The sequence below is a fragment of the Pectinophora gossypiella genome, unplaced genomic scaffold, assembly GCF_024362695.1.
Source record: "Pectinophora gossypiella unplaced genomic scaffold, ilPecGoss1.1 Pgos_30, whole genome shotgun sequence".
NCBI lineage: Eukaryota > Metazoa > Arthropoda > Insecta > Lepidoptera > Gelechiidae > Pectinophora > Pectinophora gossypiella.
The window spans coordinates 135,360-147,009 of NW_026063240.1; the positions used below are offsets into that span (position 1 = coordinate 135,360).

General features: G+C 41.4%; 1 long non-coding RNA gene across 1 annotated transcript in view; it reads left to right on the top strand.

Annotated features, from left to right (window-relative positions):
- LOC126380867 (uncharacterized) overlaps positions 1-11,176 on the top strand; it is a 72,515-nt gene extending 61,339 nt beyond the window's left edge. Inside the window, exon 3 of the long non-coding RNA XR_007568574.1 lies at positions 11,120-11,176. This is a non-coding gene — a long non-coding RNA (uncharacterized LOC126380867). The remainder of the gene's footprint in view (positions 1-11,119) is intronic.
- Positions 11,177-11,650: the final 474 nt, after the last annotated feature.

The following is an 11,650-nucleotide window of genomic DNA, read 5'->3' on the forward strand; positions in this document are numbered from 1 at the left end:
AGGAGCAAGTCAAATATCTCGGCGTAGTCTTGGATAGACGTCTTACTTTCAAGGCCCATATCAAACGTGTGCGCGATCGCGCCGCGTTTGTAATGGGCCGTCTTCATTGCCTCCTTAACAAGCGTAGTAAATTGTCCCTTAGGAATAAGGTGAAAATCTACACGACTTGCATCCGTCCAATCATGACCTATGCAGGGGTAGTTTTCGCTCACGCGAGTCCCTCTCAAATCCACCGTCTACAGGTAATTCAAAATCGTTTCATGCGGAAAGCCACGGGAGCTCCGTGGTTCCTTCGCAATGAAAATCTGCACATTGACCTAGGTCTGCCAACCATTGCCCAATGGCTCAAATTAGCTTCCAAACGTTTTTTCGATTCTGCTCCGCACCACCCAAATCCCCTGGTAGTTGCGGCTTCCGAATACATCCCGCTTAGGGACGGTACTGACAAGTATCGGCGTCCGAAGGACGTAATATACGATCCCGACGACCCGATTACTCTAGCCATAGAGGCAGCCAATCAGCTCGCGACACCAAACACTTCAGAACCCCGATACCGACCCCGCCGGCGTGGTCGACGATTTTCCTCATTCAGCGGTTATCGCTATAGACCCACTAGGGTCGATTAATCCTTTCAATATTCTTCCTCTCAGACGACGCCCTGAGCCGAGGTTCGCGCCCAACTGGGCACCCTCAGGCCTGTTGTCTTAAACGTTGTACCGGGTGAGAGCCTTCAGCGCTCCCCATTTGTCCGGCCAAGTAGTTAATGCCATCTGCGGCAAATCTACAACAAGTCACGTCAAAAAAAAAAAAAAAGTTTAGTCCACTTCTGCCTGACTTGCAGCGTATGCAGATATTCTAAATGCCACTTTTTCCAGAAGGACTGAACCATATTATCAAGTAATTGTTTACGGTCAGAAAGACTAATACGCACGTCGGTCAAATCCGTAGCAGGTAAATACTGCAAGGGTGTCGACATTAAGAAATGTGCGGGTGTGATTATTTCCGGATATGGGTCAGAGGATACGACCGTGAGCGGGCGTGAGTTCATAATGCACTCAATTTGCACCAAAACGGTTTGTAATTCCTCATAAGTGAGAATTTGGGAACCAATAACCCTATACAAGTGAGTTTTTAGACTCTTTATATTAGACTCCCACATACCTCCAAAATGAGGAGAGTGAGGTGGAATCATTTTCCATTCAATGCGATGCTTAATAAGCTCTTGCTTCAAAACAGGATTAAATGCAGAGCCAATTAAGAACTTGTAAAGATCATCCAGTTGAGCCTTTGCACCAATAAAATTGGTTCCATTATCGGAGTACAAGAACGACACAGGACCACGACGAGAAATAAATCGGTTGAATGCTGCCAAAAAGGCATTTGTAGTCAGATCGGAGACCAATTCAACGTGTGTAGCTTTAGTTACAAGGCACACGAATAGGCAGATATAAGCTTTTTGAGAACGTTGACCCCTACGACGAGTGATCGTTATTTTAAGTGGACCTGCGTAATCAACCCCTGTATGTACAAAGGCCTTTGCTTCCGTTATACGAAAAGGCGGAAGGTCTGCCATCCTAGGCGTAGGGTGAGATGGATTAACGCGAAAGCAAGAGTTACATTTCCGCACTTGAGCCCTAATGACAGTTCTGGCATCAAGTATCCAAAATCTTTGCCGCAAAATGGACATAAGAAGTCCTGGGCCTGTATGGCAATTCATCACATGATAGTGATTAATTATCAAGTCTACGACATGGTCGTGTTTAGGAAGCAAAGCCGGATGCTTAGCCTCAGATGGTAAATCCGATTTTGAAATTCGACCACCAACGCGTAATATGCCAACTTGGTCGAGAAAGACAGATAAGTTCTGTAACTTTTTTGAAGGTTGTTTACCTTTTTGAAGAGCAATTATGTCATCTTTGAAATACACTTCTTGAACAGAAGAGACTATCATTCTTTCAGCAGTTAAAAGATTTTCGACAATACTTGAAGATTTTATCTTTTTAATAAATTTGAGGACATAAACAACAATCCTTAACAATTTATCCCATGTGGATACACGTCTAGCCAGAGAATTGAGAACCGATTGTTCACAGTGAACAGTTGCAGTCAACACATTTATCTTGTGTTCGGGTATGTCTCCTGATATACAAGGAACAAAGGGCTTCACAGGCCATTCCTCGCAAGGCTTCCGAATCCACTCCGGACCCTTCCACCACAACTTATGTGATATGAGTTGGGAAGGCAACATGCCTCGCGACAAACAATCACTCGGATTTTCTTTGTCAGCTATATGGTAGAAATTATTCGGTGGCAAGTTTTCCTGACATTGAGCTACTCGGTTGCTAACGAACACCGACCAACGATGCGGTGACGAATGAATCCAGGAGAGCGCAATGGTGGAATCAGAAAAAGCATAGATCCCTGCAATAGAGATCCGAGATCCGTAAGTATTATGGACAGTCCGTACTAACTTGGACATCAATACTGCAGCACACAACTCCAAACGAGCGAGTGTGGTTACCTTGGTGGGGGACACCTTAGACTTGGCACACAACAATCTTACTATGTTTTTTCCATTTGCGTCAGTGGAATGTAAATATATGACACAACCATACCCGTTCATGCTAGCATCGCAAAACGCGACGAGAACAACAGTGGAATCGTTGAGAACACCAACATGACGTGGGATTTTCAAAGTCGCAAGAAGAGGAAATTCTTGCCTCAGAGCAGAGAATCTTTGAATAATACCATCCGGGGGAGTTTCATCCCAACCAATGTCACATAGCCATAGCTCTTTAATGAGTAATTTGGCATATAAAATCACCGGACCTACGAGGCCAAGAACGTCAAATAAACGTGCGACCATGGAAAGTATGCTCCGCTTAGTACACTTTTCCTGGACATCAGAGGTCGTGAAGAAGAAAATGTCATCACAGAAGCACTGCTAGAGCCGTCAGTAAAATCCACCTGGCTACGATGAGATTCGGGTAAGTTCTCGAGTACAGAAGGTGAATTGCTGTTCCATTTCACCAGATCAAAGGCACTAGACTTAAATAGTGAGATCAATTCTCGTGCAAGAAGAGCGGCACAGTCATCATCTGGTACACTATGGACCAAGTCATCCATATATAATTTGGACTCAGCTACTTGGGCAGCGTCAGGAAAATGTGGTCTCATGTCATTGGCCAATTGGCGAACAGTTCGCATGGCTAAGTATGGACTAGACTTCAGTCCAAATGGAACTCGATTGAACTGATAGGTACGCAAAATATCATTACTCGTAAATCGAAATAAGATTCTTAAATATTTACGATGTTCATCAGGCACCTGAATTTGTAAATACATTTGTGTTATGTCGGCAGTTATGGCTACCGGGAATAAGCGAAAATCCAGCAACAGTAGCGTAAGATCAGCCTGTAAGTTTGGGCCAGTATGAAGAATATCATTCAGTGACAACCCTGTGTGAGTTTTAGCGCTGGCGTCAAGCACAACCCTAGGCATGGGCTTGTCTGGCCGAATCACGGCGTGATGCGGTATGTAATAACCATCATCAACTATATCAGCCTGCGCCACTTCAGATAAGTAACCTTTTTCGATATATTCACCGATTACCTTATTATAGTTTCCCTGTAAATCGAGTGACTGTTTAAATTTTCGCTCTAAGGCCATAAAACGACGCTGTGCCACAGCGCGTGAATTTCCAAGGTCACTCGGATCCTTAGAGAAAGGCAACGGGACACAGTATCTGCCATCATCAGCTCGTGACACAGAGGCTAGGAAGATGTTCTCACACTGAGTCTCTTCTGGACTTAAATATTTTAAGCCAGGGACTTCTTCTAACTGCCAAAACTTTTGAACTAAATCATTAAGCGCAAGCGCGGAGAATGACATCGATGTATTAATAGCATAGCAAAATAAACTGCAAGTTATGGATGTTGAAAGTTTAATACGCATCTGTACAACAGGCTTCATGCAAAGTGATATTGAAGTTGCGAAAACGTTATTATTTGAATCAGTGCCTACTAAACTACGAAAAATCTCACGCAAAAGGGATGGGAAGATGCAACGGGACCTTGAGGATATTATCGCCGTGTTCCAGAGCGTTGACCCCGAAAAGGTACCTATGTTTGTTGCTAAAGATCTACATAAGTTACCGCCAGTAACGTTCGACCACGTAGATGTAACTACCTTATTAAAGAACATTATAATTTTACAAAAAGAGCTGCAAAACATCAAAGACACTTACTGTACACTCGAACAACACACTCACTTAAAATCGAAGTTCAACTTGCACTTGGTGGAACTGCATCAAGATCAGCTGACATCAAATGTAAACAAAAAGCGAGGCGCCGCCGCAGCTGATGTGAGCGATTGGTTGATAAACACTATTAACTCAACGGCTAACCTTAAGACAGTGGATATGGAACACGTAACAAATAAAAGTGTACATGAGCACACCTCAACTACATCATCTCCTAATAACACAGCTGAATTATTGTTAAACAGTGAGAAAATAATGCAACAATATAGGTATACAAAACCGTAAACTATAACGGATGTGACTTTGAATGAGTCATCTATTACGACCGAGGCAACTGTGCGAGCGGCCACGGCGAGCGTTCAAGACAGTGAATGTACCGCGGCAACTTCACACAAGCCCTTGAGCATGCGCCCACAAAATCGCGAATATTCTGAGGGTGTAAGTATCACACAAAAAGGCGAATGTGCTGATGGTGCGCTTGCGAGTTCGTTCCTTCAAAATAACGAATGTCCCAAAAGTATTAGTGTGCTCATACAAAATAGCGAAGTTTCGAATACTGTTAATTGCGCAAATAACTTGGCGAATGTGCCTACAGGACAACGGCTGACTGTAGCGGACGTCCTAAAGAGTGGGGGCGAATGGAAAAAGGAGGAAAGGGGTGGAGAATGGATAGAAGTAATAAGGAAAAGAATAAGAAATCGTGTGTTAGGAAAGCAAGGTAAAGCGACCACAGAAGGAAATTTTAAAGCGGCGGATAGAGAAATACCTTTATTTATTTCCAATGTTCATAAGAGTACAAAAGAAAATGACATTAAAGAATATATAAGGTCCAAAACGGATGTTATTGTTAGTCTTGATAAAATAAACATGAAACGGGACCGAGGCTACAATGCATTCAAGTTTTATATACCTATTTCTAAAGCGGAGATTTTTCTTGATGATAAATTGTGGCCGAATGGCATAACTTTTAGGAAATTTATGCGATTTAAGTATCGGTCCAGTGAGAATCCTGGCCAGGATAGTCAGTCTGATATTTTCCCTAGTCATTAATGGATAGTTCTAACTTAATTGTATCTACATTTAATTGCAAAGGAATAATACGATCAGTTGACTGTGTGAAAAACTTATGTAGTAGGGCTGACGTCATCGCACTTCAGGAAACCTGGCTATGGCCGCACGAAATACCATACCTGGGAAGTCTGGATGATGGCTTTGCGTTTACAGGCAAGTCAGCCATAGATACGTCTGTCGGTGTGATTAAAGGAAGACCTTATGGTGGTGTGGCTTTGATGTGGAAAAAGGCGGCGTTGCCGTTAGTATCTATCGTGCAGTGTAGTAGTGACCGGTTAGTGGCAATCAAAACGGTGCGTGACAATCGTCCCTTGTTAATTTTTTCAGTATACATGCCATTCGACAATAAAAATAGTGACAGTCTTGTAGACTTTACATCTATTTTGAGTGAGATGATAGCCATAATTGAAGCAAGCCATGTCGAGTCTGTTATTATGCTAGGTGATTTTAACGCGCACCCCGGCGAACGATTTTCTACTGAACTTTTATCGGTATGTACCGAGCAATCGTGGTCGTGTATTGACCATAAGCTTCTACCTAGTGACACCCATACGTTTGTGTGTCAAGCGAGAGGTGTGAAGCGTTGGTTAGATCACTGTATAGTGACAAGTGCGGCGAAGAACCTAGTTGTGAAGGCGTCAGTGTTATACGGTCTGAGTACATCCGATCATTATCCGGTTCTGTTTGAATGTAATGTTAATGTGATTAATCCTAAATTGTCGACAACGCGACTGCGTTGTAATAAGGTGCGCTGGGGTGAACGTGACAAAGTGCAGATTAAAGAATATTATGAATATTATAATTCTAAATTACGACTTATAGACTTTCCGATAGAATGTAGGAACTGTTCTTATAAATACGTGTTCTAGTATAGACCATTGCTTGTTGTTGGATAAAATGTATAATGAAATAGTGTCAGTTATGGTGGGGGGCGCCCGGTGTACGTATATCGGTAGTGACTATGTCAAACGCCGTAAATACATTACTGGCTGGAATAAGCACGTCAGTGGCGCTCACAGGGAGGCTAGATTGTGCTATCAAACTTGGCTTACATATGGTGCTCCCACTTATGGACCTCTATACGAAAACATGTGTAGGGGAGATGTAGGCAATGGGAGTCAGTAGGCAATGGTGATCACCTCAAAATAACAAAAACCGAACGCGACCGACCGATTCAAACATAAGTACACGCTAGCATGATGTCACACCCGTGCGCGAGCGGCGACTGGCTCAGCTCGGCCGACGCGTTGGCGAGTAATGGGTGTTTGAAGATTTCGTGCCATTTACATCTAATTTTTCGAGTTAAGAAATACGAAGGTAAGTTACAAAATAACAAATATTTATTTCTGTACTTGTAATGTGTAATAGTCGTAGCATTTTAGCATGCAATTCAACAGCCATATTGTTATTATTACCTATAATTTCTCGCCAATTTTTTTTTTTTCGTTTTATTGCCTATGTAGGTAATCGGAGTCGGGTGATCCCAATTACCTATATGAAGACGCCCTAGTTGAAAAAGAAAATAAAAGAAAAGCCAAAGCTGTGAAAAACGAAGGAAAAAGAACAGGAAAGAAAATCAAGCCACAGAAGGGTAGTCGTGACAAGGTTAAGAAGAAAATTCTGTCGGACTCCAATGGTACTTCGACGTCAGACGTGAACACGGATGTGTTATGCCAGGAAAATGACGATGCAGAAGATGCAAGCAGCTTGTGTCTTGTATGTGGTGAATTCGGCCGCAACAATGAAACATGGTACCGGTGCACTTCTTGTGGGCTCTGGCCTCATGCCGACTGTTCTGGGTGGAATACTGCGCACAATTATGTTTGCGATATGTGTTGATCACCATTGCCCACATACTGATCACCATTGCCAACCCAAGTTGACAATCGGGATCAAAGTTATTTTTTTTTTTAAATGCTATTGTACCAAAACTAATAAACCAAAGTAATTAAAGTTGATCTCAATCGATAGTTAGTAGAGTAAAGTTTATAATAAAAACGGAGTAATAAATAGTTGATTCATAGATTAGCTTTTTTTTTCATTTTCGCTTAAGTGATCCCCATTACCTACATTTACCCTAGTACAAGAAGGACTTTCAAATCTAAATTAAAATTTTGTCAAAATAATGAACAGCAAATAAGGATGGACATATTAGCTGAAAATCATTCAAAGAAACAATTCGGGAAATTTTGGAAGTCGACTAATAAGTTAAATGTGAAATCGAGTCTCCCGGTGAGTGTGGCTGGTGTAAGTGAGCCCGGCGAAATAGCCAATCTGTTTCGACAGCGCTTTAAAGTGGAGTCTCCATTGCCGGGCGTGCCTCGGGGGCTCGATGTAGGGGTCGAAGTACACAAAATCACAACTCGTTTTTCAGCTAATCAAGTATCATCTGTTATTAGCAAAATGGTACGAGGAAAGTCTCCAGGGTACGACGACCTTAGTATCGAGCACCTGAGGCAAGCTGGGCCGCATTTACCGAGAGTGCTCTCTTTACTTTTTAATTTGTGTCTGAGTCACCATTACCTGCCACAGGACCTTATGTACACACTAGTGGTTCCGATCATTAAAGACAGGACGGGGGATGCCTCCGACGTGTCCAACTACAGGCCTATATCGCTTGCTACCGTGGTGGCTAAGGTTCTGGACAGTTTGCTTGATAAACAGCTGGCTAAGAACATTAATTTGCATGATGCCCAGTTTGGTTTATTTTTATTTTTATTTTATAAAAAAGGTACACCAACAGCTTATACAATAAAACATTAAATAAAATAAAAGTTACATCAGAAATTAGACTGTTACATAAGCCAATTATAGGTGCACACAACATTTGCAAAGTAGGACAACGTAATCGTTTAGTAGATAACTAAATAATAAAATTTAAAAAACAGATAATTAAAAAAATACATAAAAAAGTAAAATATATATTATGCTGGAGGACATAAATATTTATAAATTTTATCCTTATACTGCCTGAGAGAATTGAAAAATAGGTCTAGATCAGGCATTGCGGCACTTAGTTCATTATGAGTCACGCAGATGCGACTCAACGCTGTATGACTACCGACATTGGTTCTGTTAGCAAGGGGACAAAATGTTTTGCTGATGGGCTTTCTAGGTAATGTTCTGGGCACTGACAATCTAAGACGAGAGAGAAGTGGTTCACATCTAATAACTCCATTCACAGACCTATGAAGAAAAACTGCATCATGCACTTTACGGCGTTTGTACAATGATGTCATTCCGAAGAATTGCATGCGCTGTTTATATGGACACCTGTGAGAAATCCCTTGGGTGGTAAAGGCTAGACTTCTAGTAAATGCGCGTTGTATAGACTCAAGTCGTTGCGAGTGAACGGCATATACTGGATTCCAAATTACGGACGCGAACTCAAGATGACTTCGAACCAGCGCATTAAACAAGATTATCCTCGTCTTAGGACGGAATGATTTAGAGTTCCTTTTAATGAATCCCAACATTTTGGAAGATTTTTTTAGTTTCCGACCTGGCTTATCGACTGAGACCGCCATATTGTGCCTCAAGCAAACTGTACAGTACTACACTGAGAGGAAAACCCCGGTATTTGCCTGCTTTTTGGACTTGTCGAAGGCATTCGATCTAGTCTCTTATGATGTGTTATGGCGTAAGCTATGGGAAGACACTACAGTGCCTCATGAACTGACGTCACTTCTGCGGTTTTGGTACGGCAATCAAAAGAATAGTGTTAGGTGGGCAGGGGCGCAGTATGATGTGTACAGGTTGAATTGCGGGGTGCGACAGGGTGGGCTGACCTCGCCCCGGCTGTTCAACCTTTACATGGACGGGTTGGTCGGTGAGCTCAGCAGCACACATGTTGGATGTCACATTGACGGAACGTGCTTGAATAACATCAGCTACGCCGACGACATGGTGCTGTTGAGCCCATCGATTGAGGCCCTCAGGAAACTTATCACTATTTGCGAATCTTACGCGGCGGCCCAGGGGCTCAAGTATAATGTTAGGAAGAGTGAAATGATGGTTTTCAAGCCTCAGGCCAAAACAAGAGACGATTTCCCTGATGTCTTCCTTTGTGGCGCCCCCGTTTCCAGGGTATCTAAATTTAAATACTTGGGCCATTGGGTTACTGATGACCTCTCCGACAACAGTGACATAGAGCGTGAATGCAGGTCGCTGGCTGTCCGCTGTAATATGCTGGCCCGTAGGTTCGTGCGATGTGGGAAGGCAGTGAAGATTACGCTTTTTAAAGCTTACTGCCAATCCTTCTACTCGTGCGCCTTATGGGCCAGCTACACGCAGCGGAGATACAGCGAGTTGCGTGTGCAATATAATAACGCATTCAGGATCCTGTTGGGGCTACCGTGGCGTTGCAGCGCGTCCGGGATGTTCGCGGAGACGCAAACGGATGTCTTCTACGCAATTATGAGAAAACGATGCGCCTCCCTTCTTTTTCGGCTTCGCGCTAGCACCAACAGCCTTCTGAATGTGTTTGCAGGCCGGTATGACTCACCGATGCTGCGTCATTGGGTGCAGCTACACATACGGAGGTGAGGTTATTTTATTGTAATTTTTTTTAGGACACATGGTCTGAAATAAAATTATTGTATTGTATTGTATTTATTTGAGTATTTTTCTAATTTGATTTAGTTTTAACTTAATTTAATTTTACCATTGTATTTTGTTGATTTTGGAATTTTAATTTTTGAATTGTAATTTTAATTTAATTTCTAATGTAAATATGGGTTACATGCCTGAAATAAAATGATTTTATTTATTTATTTATTTATTAGTGGGATAGTCACCCATAAGTACATATCCAAATGCAGTTGTTAAAATGAATATATGACTAGTATTGTATATATAAGTTTAGATTAAAGAAATGAATGGAAAAAAGGAAGTGTAAAGTTATATTTACTTTTCTAATAAAAGTATTATATGAAATCAGGAAAAAAACTACTCAAGATGGTACTGAAAGGGGCAGATTGTTTATTTAGAGGAAAGAAATGGTAAAAGACACAAATTAAATACAAATATGGTATATTATTTCACACTTTTGCAAACACTAAGGATACAATTTTATTTGGAACCAAGTAACGTATTATCTCTTTATATTTTTGAAATCTATACTTATAATAAATCTGTAGAGAGGTCAATTCTGTACATTAAATATTTTTTCAAAATAACTATCAGGGGGTGATAAGTGATCGATACTGATGCCAAAAATGCAATCAGTAAAATTTTTGTCTGTCTGTCTGTCTGTCTGTCTGTCTATCTGTCTATCTGTCTGTCTGTCTGTCTGTCTGTCTGTCTGTATGTTCCTTATAGAAACAAAAACTACTGGACGGATTTTAATGAAACTTGGTACAATTATTCTTCACACTCCTGGACAGGTCATAGTATACTTTTCATCACGCTACAATCAATAGGAGCAGAGTAGTGAAGGGAAATCCTTTTGTATGAAAAACCTAAACCACTCAAGTTAGACGTTTGAAATTTGGCATGAAGGTACCTTAGATACCGTAGAGGTGCACTAAGAAAGGAATTCCCAAAATTCTCACGGGAACGGGAATTAGCGGGAAATACCTTTTGTATGAAAAATCTAAACCACTCAAGTTAGACATTTGAAATTTAGCATGCAGATACCTTAGGTACCGTGGAGGTGCACTAAGAAAGGAATTCCCGAAATTCTCACGAGAACGGGAATTAGCGGGAAAATCCTTTTGTATGAAAAATCTAAACCATTCAAGTTAGACGTTTGAAATTTGTCATGCAAGTACCTTAGGTACCGTGGAGGTGCACTAAGAAAGGAATTCCCGAAATTCCCACGGGAACGGGAATTAACGGGAAAATCCTTTTGTATGAAAAATCTAAACCATTCAAGTAAGATGTTTAAAATTTGGCACGCAGGTACCTTAGACACCGTAGAGGTGTACTAAGAAAGGAATTCCCGAAATTCCCACGGGAACGGGAATTAGCGGGAAAATCCTTTTGTATGAAAAATCTAAACCACTCAAGTTAGACGTTTGAAATTTGGCATGCAGGTACTTTAATAAACTTAAAGCTTAGTTGCAACAGGATATTACAAAATTCCCACGGGAACGGTAGTTAGCGGGAAAAAACATTTGTATGAAAAAATCAAATCTAAATAAAAGGAGAAACTGACTGACTCAGTGACTGACATATCAACGCATAGCCTGAACGGCTAAATGTAGGCATTTGAAATTTGGAAGGGACATAGCTTAGATACCGTAGAGGTGCACTAAGAAAGGAATTCCCGGAATTCCCACGGGAACGGAAATTAGCGGGAAAATCCTTTTGTATGAA